Genomic DNA, 12,462 nt, shown 5'->3' on the forward strand with positions numbered 1-12,462 from the left:
ATAATCACAGCTTACACTGAAATTACCAGATGTCTGAGTGGTCAGTACTTCTGAAAACCGGGTCACAAATTTGAAAGCCCAATAATGAATTCAGAGACTAAATTTAGACACATACATTTGAAAACTGTTGACATGCACAAATACATATACGGGTTCCAGACCATGCTTTTAGGCAGCTGGTAACAACTGTCCCTTCTTGACTCCACTGGACAGCCAATGTAAAAAGCAGTACTAAAGCTGGCTCCAAAAGGATTTGCTTCTCTGTCCTCTAGCATGATAGCCAGTGAGAAGAAATAATATATTAACCAGGTATACTGACAGATGGGTCAAAACCCCATGAAGATCTCAAGGTGGAAAACTAAATGTGCCATTTCTTATGTTTTCTGTCTAAAGAGCATTCTGATAAAGTCAACAGGATTCATCACTGATATTTCTCAGTACAGTGCAACTCTTATACCTACATATATGGAATATCTATCTAGAACATCTATCTAGGTATTCTGTTATACCTACCTTGAATGAAAAGGCATCAATCCAGTCTCCTTGCTCTTTGCATCATGTCAATAGTAAACTGAAAACTAAATGCTTAAAGTAAATAATGTGTAGCAGAACATTTTTTATAATAATTCTTTTTTTTTCTTGTGTTTTTTTAACATATATTTGCCTAGAGTTTTTTTATTATTGTGAAAGTGCAGTGACCCCATAGCTGGATAAATAAGAGGACAAATAAAAGAATTTTAACTGTGATGTGAAATTCACATTAGGGAGTCTTCAGACATGGTGCAAAAAAAATGCTGACAGCAGATTCTAGTGGTATCTTTTTGTTGTAGTTTTTACTTAAATCAGCAGATTATCTCTAACCTGCTAAATATAATCTAATGTTAATAACATATTTAGGATATCTTCTCTCTAATATATATAGGAGATTATTGCAGCATGCAATAAGGTTAAACACATTTTTAATACAAAATGCTGTCACCTTAGAGTACAGTTTTCAGAATGGATTATTTGATCTGTATATTTATATAGGCAAGTAACATTGGAGTAAAATGTAAAGAAGCTGCAAAAGGAATACTTCTGCATAATATGGAAATAATATATATATTTATGGCCAGTTGTAACTGAATACTTGGTAAAAGGACAACTCACAATTTTCTTGGCTGTGTGTGGGAATTAGTCTGTCATTCACTCCCACATGCTTGACAGAAAGCTGGCCTCCTTAAAGTCAATTTTGTAATTTATATACACCTTGAAGTCTTAAATATGATTTTCCAGTTCAACAAATTCTCCCTGTGAACATAGGGATTGTTCTTCCTTAAAAAGAAAAAATAACAAAATTAAAAAGGAAATTGCACGCAATTTCTATGCAAACTAGAACAGTTGAAGTGAGCCTTGATAATACGATGAAGATACAGATAATTTAGATGGCTGAACAATGGGATCACTTTCCTACATAAACAATGCAAGTATTTCAACACATAAAATGACCATAAGTGAAAAAGAGCAGATATCTCATAATACCCAATTATCTCACTTGTTTCTGTCATAATGTTCAGCTCAAGTTAAAAAAAACACTTGCACAGCAAGATCAGAAATAGATCCTCCATGCGAAGACTGAACCTGGGTCCAGTTTTCAGTCTTTTCATCTCATTGCAAAGGATGATTTTTTTAGTATTAGGTCTGTTGGTTATCATTAATTACTTATTGACAGCTGTATGCAAAGTACAAAGTCTTGACTCATTAGTGTTAACAGGAATATTACCATTAAATTCAATGGAGTGAAGATTCCACTCTAAGGATCAAGATTTAATAAGTTTATTCTCATTGAGATGTTCCTTATAGGACATAAAATTCCATTTGTTTCAGTGGAGTCATTTTATAATGCTAGTGTTATTCATAATGAAAGCAAAACCAGAATCTAACATTAAAGGATACAGAAAAAAAAATAGCGAAAAGTTAAAGACAAAAATAACAAAGATAAGGGCCCCATTCTGATGCCTATTATATGACAGAATGTAGAAATATTTAAGGAAATAATATTCTCACATACAGTGCACATTTAAGCTCTAGTGCCGATAGCTATATATTGCTCAAAATGTATTCAAAGAGAACTCTAGTCTCTATGTCCATCATTACATTGAAGCCCAAGGGAGGCATGGTCTGCTGGCAGAGTGATAAGGACAGCTCTCTAGCACATATGCTGAGAGAAGCTACCTGCACTACTAGGGAAGCCAATAAAAATCAGCAGCGTATTCAACAATTCTTGTTTCTACCTTCCTGCCTACATCCATCCTAAGCAACTTTTCTGTGCCCTGGCACTCTGAGAGGATGAAGGCTACTTCTCACTGACTTCATGACCTTTCATTACAGTTGCATTCCTCTGGGACAAGAGAGGAATAATCATAGCTTACACTGAAATCACCAGATGTCTGATGGTCAGTACTCTATACCATGAACAGATGAAATTTTCTTCACAGCTGGCATACAGCTGTGAAGTTCATTCCCTGATGATATTGGAGCAATTACAAATCTCAGTTCCTTAAGAATAAAACGTAAAATCCATTCTTTTCACCTACCTGTTCCACAATAATAATTATGAGAATAAGAAAGCCATCCCTCCTAGGACATGAGGAGAAACTAGAGATCTTTACTGTGATTACTTTGGAGCTTGTAAAGGTATTCTGATACCACGGTGATGAACACAGTATAATTGCCAAGATAGATGATGGATCCAGCTGGCACTTCTCCCTCCTCCCCAACACATCATGCTGCTCACCACAACAACTTTATGATTTTTTCCTAAAAATCTGTTGGGTCTTATTGGTCTTTACAAATTTACTTGCAGAAACCACAAAATGCTCTCTTCACTTTGATTTAGTCTGGACTGTATGAGAGAGGTGCATGATTTTTTCAGAAATGACACCCATATGGTATATTGTTCTCTTGATTAAAAAACTCCTCTAAAACCCTAGCTGATAAATAAATAAATGTGAGTTCTCCTTCTTGGCAAAAAAATATTTTATATACCTGTCACCTTCAGCTCAGTTGTCTTTGGCAAGTCTTACCCAGAATGGTATTATTATGTTTGTTCAAGTGAGATTTATTGTTCAAAGCTCAATCAGAAAGTCCGCTAAGTTAACTTCTACCTTGCACTTTTTCAATTTACATAGGATTTATACAAGGATGAGGTTTTGGTGGGGTTTTTTTATCTAGAAGATGAGATAAATACTTGCTAGACTAGGCTATGTAAGAACCCAGAAATATTGCCATTTTCTTTTCTTCAAGAAAGGAAAAGTGTGAAAAATAATAGCAATCTCATTGGTTCACAAAACCTTTCTCAAGATATTTACTCAACTCTGAGTTTCAAACAGCAAGCACTGCTATTTTAAATTTCCAAATTCTTAACAGCTGCATTGTACAGGAATGCCATTGCATTTTACACTACTTTGTGTCCTTGCTGGTAACATCATTTTAAGTCAAAGTCTGAGTGGGTATGGACAAGGTGCTAATCTTTCACCTGCAGAAGTAAAACAAGGTATTCTCAGGAGTAAGTGGAAGAACTGCTGTAGCGGGGAAACCAGATGCCAGTCTCCAAGGTTTATAAATCTATTATTCATTATATTAGGAGTTAAGTGTAAAACATTTTTGATTGGAAAATAATTATGAACTGATTTTAGCTACTGAAATACTTTATCTGTGTAGATACCTGGATGCTTCCAAAAAACAATTATACTTCAAAAGCTGGATGAAGTAGTAAGTACTGGGAGAATATTAGTAGAGTAAATTCTAATGGATCTAAATGGGACCAGGGCTCCTTTCAGCCAGGGTGAATTTCACTTTTTATTTGCCCGAGTTGCAGAAATGTGATTAAGCAAAGTTTATCCAGAAGCAAATTAGTGCTAAACTGTGAAAATCAGAGTTTTGAGACTACTAGCATAGCCTGATGTTAGCTTTTTCCATCCAAAGAGTCCAATTAAGCAAACCTGGCAGAAGCCTTAAAAGCAAGTATTCTCTGCTGATTGTTAGTAAAAAATTGATCACTCTTTTTATTAAGACAAAGGGTGCCTGATGAGGAGCTGAAGGGGCAAAATAGAGTGCAGCACCAGAACTACGCAGATTTCTTCTGGCTTTGGAAGCCAAGAGGAAAGACTGGAAATTCTAGTCCCAGTCTGTTTATGGTATCAGTATTTCTGCCTGACAGCAAGGTAACAGATGCTTCTTCAGGTCAGGGCTTCCTAGCCTGTTCTTAGACAAGCTTATTTACGGTAGATGGACTTCAAGTATTGTAGCACATCAAGTGCATGAGCAGACCATGCACAGATCTCTCAATGCCTTAAAACAGTGGGAGGATCCCTACTACAGTTTAGCAATACTGGCTTACAAAACCTGCACTGGGAAAGAAATTTAGCCTTATACAAACAGTCAGTTCAGTCCCAAATAAATTCTCAAAAGAAGGCTCAGGCGACACAAAAGTTATGCACAGTCTTTATGCCGATTCTCTGCACAGATTCCTCCTTTTTGCTAGATGAATGAAAATATGCTGACTTGCATAAATACCTTATATGACTATACATTTTATATTTAACAATATTTAAACTTTGACTATAGCTTGCCTGAAAATAAATATGTAAACCAACCTAGTTTCCAGTTAAGTTTGACCTTCTTTTGAGACAAATTAGCCTTGAAGATTTCTAGACAGGTAAACAGAATAGTTGCTTTCCCATCAGCCTGTTCCAGCAAGGAATGTGATGATCTCCATCTAGATAAGCTTGGAAGTATAATAATGAATGCTATTTTGCCAAAAGTTCAGCACTGGCAAATTCTCACCGATTCTTTAGTAGTTTAATCAAACAATATGGTGGCAGATGAGACTAGGTTAGAATTGCTTGAGAACTGATGAAGGTAAAAAGGTACTGTCATTTTGGAAGCAGGAATAAAAGAAATTTGTCATACACAGAAGTAAACATTGTAGTAAAGTGCAGCTTGTTGATACAGGATTATATCGCATTTTGTATGTCAAATAGGCATAGTACATCAAGATCTTCACCCACTGAATCAGATTCATCAATCACACTTTTTATATATTATATATGTATTTTGTGCATATACATATTGTATATACATAGATATATGCTTTTTCCCCCAAAGCCAGTTATTCTGTTCCAAATGCCTGACTTTAAACTGTTTTTCTATAATGCCTGTCTTTTGGAGAAGAATCTCAAATGCAGACTCAGATACATAAGCTCTCTCTATAGGACATATAGACAGTTAGTTGCCTCAGAAGGGTGAACCTGAAAGTCTGCATAGTTAGTGGGAAACATGACAACCAACAATGAATTGCTGATCACAGAGGTCTGTCTCAGCCAATGCTCTTCTATGGAGCTTAAATAGCTAGCAGAAGATAGCAGGCAGATGCCTCTTCCTAATCAATTAAAGAAACTGGACTCTGAACCCTACTTTCATCTTCTCAGCATAAGAAGAACTTGTCCCTGGTTTCTTTCTGTTGGGTTTTTTTATTTGTTTGTTTGTTTATTTAACAGAAACCATTAATAAGAGATGAAGCAGCTACTTCACATTAATATGAGGAAGGACAGAAAAAGAGAGAAGAGAGGTTCTTTGGTGAGCAGAATATCATCTTGCTTACAGTTGTCACAGAAAGCCTAAATGTGAATCATTTGGACTTCACTTTGCTCTTCAAAACTGAAGTGGTAGGACAAGTATGAGTACTACACCAACACTAGATATAGTGGCTCTCCAATCAGTGATTACTTGTTCACATTCAAGGCCTTTCTTCAAGGTTTTCACTGGAGTACAATATAATTCCTATGGCATCTGCAATTCAAAAGGTCACTGCATTCTCTGAAAACATTTTGAGTTATGGAACTCATCATGAAATGGGAGTAAGGAGACACGCCTTGAAAGTCTAAGCCTAAACACCAAAGATCAAAGCCTTGTACTGCATTTATAAGCAGTTGAATGTGATGTACCTTTTCCCTGAAAAGATTTCTTCCATTCATGCCAAGATATTAACGTAAAAAAGATTTATAGGGAAGGGACACATGCATAACCACCCATCTTACTGTGAATTCACGTGTTCTACAGATTTAATTAAAAGACAGTAAATTTATATTTTCTTGATATTACAGTTAATTGGTAAATACCAAAACCAGTCAGCAATCTTGCCATCTCTGCAAGATCCTTGGCTAGGTTGTTAATATGCAAACACCACTAGCCCACACTCTACTAGGAATGATAAGTTCATATTTTTCTTATCTGATTTCTTTCCATTCAGGAGCCCAAATACATAGGAATGTATCATGTTTTTGATTTATGCATGTAACTCCAAATGGCAGCATATGCAGTGTGCATGCCATAACTTCAATTATTAGGAAAGTTTTCAGTTTCCACTTATTTTAGTTTTTATTTCCTCCTAGGCACTTATTACATTCTTCCTAGCATGCTGAGCTCTTCTAATGTTTAGAAATATTGTGGAACTGCAAAAAAGGCACAGTCAATTAATTCCTTCATTTGAATAATTAAACATTTTAAATACTCCCTCCATACCTTATGTTCAGCTATAGATATATTATTAATAGTAGCTTGTACTGTGTGCTGCAAGAGAATGTTAGGCACATAATTCCTAGAACCTGGGGAGGAGAACATTTCCTGACACTATGAATTTACCTACCCAATGACAAAGTTATCTTGTTCTAATTCAAACATGTTTCACACTGTAATAATTACACCGTATGAATGTTATGCTTTTTTTATGAAAAATTCAGCACAGTTAATTATTCAAAAAATTGTTATGGTTGATGAATCCATCCCACTGTGTTCAACAAAAATGTTAATCGTGCTTCACTATTTTTAGGATGTTCCTGTTTTATCATTCATTCCAGTAGCTTAGTCTATAGAGTAAGACCATTGCATAAGTTCAAGACTATAGATTTGTAGCCAGACTCTCTGTTGTCAAATGGGTGCCATCAACATGCCATAGTTAAACATGGTTCATTACATCTTTACTTGTTGAGTGCATCCCTTTAGACAAATGGCCTTCAGTCTCTCTTCTTCTTTGGATTGCCATTATGTAATTTTCCCACTCTCAGACCCACTCTTGAACAACAGCATTCAATGACTCCACCACCCTTGTTGAACAAGCCTAACTAGGCTTCATAGCAGTAGAGTCTTAGTTTTATCTGATTTTAAAGCTGGAGTGTCTGAAGCAAAAATGGATGGAGCAGTCCATTTTGCAAGGTCACTGGATAAATTTTCCAAAAAGTAAATTTGCTAAGCATTGAATGTAGCACTCTTCTCATTCTTAGCCTACTGTTGTACAGAACATATAGCTTCTACACATTCTCTACTGCATATGCCTGCAACCAACTGGCAAACATCAAAATTGTCTTTAATGGTTCCAAGTCATCTGGAGAAGAGGCACTTCAGTTAATTTCTTTATTTTGCCTGCTGTACAGGGGACATGTCTTTATTGTGATCATACTTCAGCAAATGTATGAATGTATTGACAAGACCAAGCAGTATTTCCATGAATAAAATTTTAGTTCTCCATTGTTTTAAAACAGAAGAAATTCAAGGTGTGGGAAAACCACTTTTTTATCATCAATTAAAGTCTGCTTTTTTATATTTGAACATTGGACTCTGTTACATTTGTAAAAGAGATTTGAAAAATATTGGAGGGTTAAAAAATTTAAAAAACCACCACTATGGGAATACACACAGTGTTCGCTGTCATTGACTTAGTTGTTATGAATAAGTACAACTGGAACAAATCTGAAAAAAATCATCACAAACACAGGAGAGAAGGAGGAGAGTAGTTGAAGTGAAGGGCTAGTACAAAACAGGTGGATTACTTTTGCCTTGTAGGGCATGCAGTCTTGTCCTCATCTATTATTAATTTTGAAAGTAGAAGCTTTGTGGTGCATGTCATGTCTTCACTCATAAATAAGCCTCTGTGTGCCTCTACCTCTGTCCAGACTTGATCTCTATCTCTTTTTACCCAAGGTCTGTAAAACACCTACTGATCTTTAGACCAGGAACCTGAGAGAAGTGGAAAATGTAATTTATTGCTGAGATAATACTGTTGAAAAATGGATCCTTCTGGTTATCTAATACTATTATTAATGGAAAAGGAAAGGCCCTTGAAATTCTGAGAAACAAAAGTGCTAGACACAGCTGAAAGAGAGTCCACACTGAAACATAAAAAATCAAGTACTATTTAATTTTCAAATAATATTTCCTACAAATTAAACTAAGAGGTTTGTAATAGCAATAATTACCTATTCAGCATCCTCCATCAGTCTCTGAACTCATTTTCTTCAGTCATTACTTGAGTGAAGAAAAAACTTAAATGGGTCATTTATGCTTAAATTAATCTGTGGTTTTCCCAGAGTACCTTCTTTGTTCATCTCCAGCTTTAATTACTGAAAAACATTTTGTTTTATAGAAATCTGTGGCAAAATAGATGCATCCTTCATAGTCATCCTGTTTCAGGAAGTTCAGTGACTGCTATATTAGTGACATCACAGATGGTAAAGTCAATTTTAAGATCTATTTCACATGCAAAACCTGGCACACAACATGAGTGAATACTAATGTGTAAAAGAGTTCTATGAAGGCTTTAAGGGACATAAATCATTCTCTAAGGCAGCAAAGATTCTCTCAACTGCTGATGCAATCTATTGGTAAGGCTGTATTTTGAGGGGAGAGTAGTGGTAGTCTGGGATCTGTGAATGCCAATCAACAAGAGGGTTTACTTGCCTGATTAATGTGTAACTACAGCTTCTATTCACACAGAGGACAGTTCTGTGGTGTCAAACCTCACTGTGTAGCAGAAGCTACAACTTTGCAAAGTGGTATGACAATGGCTCCTCTTTTATAGTTTTCTTGTAATCACTAAGACTATTTTTTTTCTCAGAGTAAGCTGAAGTCATCATTTCTTTATGTCCAGTTTGTTATATCCTGTCAGAATGGTGATGTACATGTGCTTCTCAAAAATATATTCGGTTAAACTAGTGAGCTGCAAAGAGCCTACCTGCTAAAATTCAGGTGGCCAAAAAACATTTCCCTTTTTATGATAGAGGATGAATTCTCTTTATAGAAGAAAGCAAGAAAAAAGAAGTATCAATTTTTTCAAAAAAAACCCAAATTGTTTCCATGTCACCTGTAATGTAAAAATGAGTTTTTCCAGTCTGAAAAATAATTTTCTGCTTTGAGCAAGGAAACAAAGGGATTTGCCCAGTGCATTTGCAATGCATTTTGAGTTAATCAATGTAATGGTAAAACAAGAATGTCCTTGTTGTATGCCTAGCTGAAAAAACATCTAAGTGCTCTGATTGTTTATTGAATTTTAATACTTGAAGGATTGCTGCTTCTTTGATTTTTTTTTGGCAGAAATAGCAACTGTGGTTAATGATCATCTGGGGTTTTCTTTTTCTCTAATAAAATGTCATTTATCAGCAAAGAAGGAGAAAGGAATCTGAGAGTCATGCATACAGATGCATAAACTAAATACTGCTGCTTCTGCCAGACTGCTGCTTTGCTTGTACATTAATGGAAAATCTGTTTGTTTAAAAATAAGAAAAGTCCAACAAGGCCAAATTTTAGATCTAGATGTGAATTAAAAGCTCTCAAATCTAGATTCGCTTCTTAGACCAAGTCCAATAGTATATACTTGAAGTCTACAGTACTCTAAAAACACACACATATATGTGTGTGTATATATATATATATACATACTGAATAGTTTCTTCAAATCTATTTATATGGCTAATTCCCTTCTATTTGTGACTGACAGGTCTTGATGAGCAGCAGGGATCATAAACTTTAGATAGTAGGTAAATGCTGTCCAATTCTGACTGGAATAATTCTGGAGAACATTTAAGTCAGAAAGTTCTTAGATAGTTCAGGATGAGGTGGCAGTGAATCACAAATTTTCTGCATAATTTTGGAAGTGGGTACTTCAGGTAAAGCCTTTATTTTTTCATCTAGTTCTAGCCCTGCTAGACTCCTATGCATTTTTTCTGTCTAGCAGTTTCAGTGCAAATTCATGACCCAAACATTCATGGCTCTTCAGGAGTAAACACCTAACATGTCAAAAATATGCACCAGATCAAATAATTTCTTCTAGTCTAGCTCTTTCATTCACTGGAGTCATTACTGGTCATGACTTTTGAATTTGCTGGCAGCCTGAGTCTCAATTACTCAATGAAAGGTGCAAGTATTCCGTGTTCCTGAAAATGAAATCTCAGGATAGGGAAATCCAAAATCAGAGGCACCCTGAATAAAGCAGAACTCTCGAATATTTGGCAGCACACAAAATGAATGATACATCTTGTAAAAACGACCAGTAGATCTAGATAGAACCTGTATCTGTGTCAGAAATGGGAATTCAGTGTGCAAAACAAATTGAGTTAAATAGTGTGTTTAACTCATTACATCAACTTTTATATCTCTCATAGTTACAGTGATTCAAGGAATATATTACAAGTTTCTTGAACAAATGGAGCCTGCCCACACTAAATGAGTCAGATAGATAAAAATCAATTACATTGTGAATTCTTAACTGTGGAAATAATCAATGTCATCATTGTTCCCTTCCTAGCAAAAAATATTGGTCCTGGTCAACCAATCTTTTTAAGTTGGTTTGTGCAAAACATTTTAAATATTTTTTTTACATTGTTTTGTGGGCCCTTTGAAAATGGAAAGCCATTTGGTATCAAGGCCAAGTATTAACAGGACCTTTTTTTTTAACATTGATAAGCACTGTTTAGTGGAGTAATTCATTCATTTTCATATAGAATGTCAAAGGAGCAGACCTTAAGTTTTATCACATTCTGTAACGTTTTAGGCTTAGATGGCTTTATGTATTTATACCGGCATACTCATCCTGGAGTCTTTTACTCTCAGCAATGGAACATGAGATAGAGACAAAAGGCTAATATAAGATACTACTGTAAGTTTTCAAAACTTACTGAATTTTATCCATTAGCTGCTCTGGGGAGAAGAATAGGAGGGATATCATATGCCAAACCTTCCAAAATGTTACATCTGCTAGGAATGCTGTCCTGTTAAAAGATTTATGGGAGCTGGAACAAAAGATTAATAGAAAACAGACTTCATGATGATACATTGTATGCATTATTTATTTTCAGTGTGTGTAAATCCATATTGTCTCTAAACAAATACAATGATGTGATCCTTTTTATATCATCAGGTTTTATTAATTCCCATTATTTTCTCTAACTTATCCCTCAAGGACTCATATATATCAGCATGCACTGAAAACAGATGTTGATAATCCTGTCTTTGTTGTTTACACCTCCAGCCTTCATTGGATTCCCTGAATTCCAGATGGCAGATAGTCATTCTATTCTATATATAAGATTAAAATGGTTTCTTTTCAAATCTGCATATCTGTCTGTGCTTTTTACTTTTCATTCCAACGTCTAGACCAACCCTGTTCTGTCCTTTTCACCTTTTGTATTCTTCCGTTTTTGCTATTTGCTGTCTTCTTGTCATTTGCTGAGAATAGAGAAAGGATTCCCTCCTTCAACCACTGCTTTGACTATTTTGCTCTTGATATGAATTGCTCATCAGAGATAGTGTATTTTAGAATTATTTACTTGTTTTATTAGTACTTTATCTAGGTCTCTTGAAGTGCATACAATCATGCTTTAAATTGCACTAAGAAATGGAGTGTCTGCTACTGGATTTTTCAGAACTTCTAAGTTGTTAAGAACTGTAAGTATTGGCAGCATGATCTAATGTGTACTAGAATAAGTCTTAGAAGATCTGGACTCCTCAGATCTGCACTATTATAATCACAGTCATTACTAAGCTAAACCTCATATAAGCATTTCCTTTTCAATGCCTCCATTTCTCACTGTTTCTCTATCTTATTTTCAATATACTGGGTGCTCTTCCACAATGGTATATTCTCCTCTGTATGGTCACACTAACTTTTTAAAATTACTAAAATTATTCTCAATTTGTACTCTATAAATAAGACCAGTAAATTATTAGTCTGTAATAAGACTGTAAATTATTTATTCAGTGTCATTATATTCATGACATTTTGTATAATAAATCAAGTCCTATGACAAAATTCTGCTGCTTTGTCTAGGCCTTATCTGGAATAAGTCCATTAAAATCTAATTAAACTAACATAGATTGGTAGTAACTTTAAACTATCTAGTCATAGTAAAATGAGTGTAGCTGTATAGCATTTGGTCCATAATCTTGGCTTCAAAAATGCATACTTCAAATTTGGCAAAGTAAAGGAAGCAGGAGAGAGCAGAAATCCCCCTCCTGCCTGTACACTCCCCATCCTCAGTTCTCACGTTTATATTCAAATGTTCCTTTATTTCTGCAGATGAAAACACTTCTGCACTTAGGCTGCAAAATCATAAGAAAATGTGTTTAAATTAAAAAATGGAAATTTCTTGT

The sequence above is a fragment of the Accipiter gentilis genome, chromosome 33 (assembly GCF_929443795.1).
Source record: "Accipiter gentilis chromosome 33, bAccGen1.1, whole genome shotgun sequence".
Taxonomy (NCBI): Eukaryota; Metazoa; Chordata; class Aves; order Accipitriformes; family Accipitridae; genus Astur; species Astur gentilis.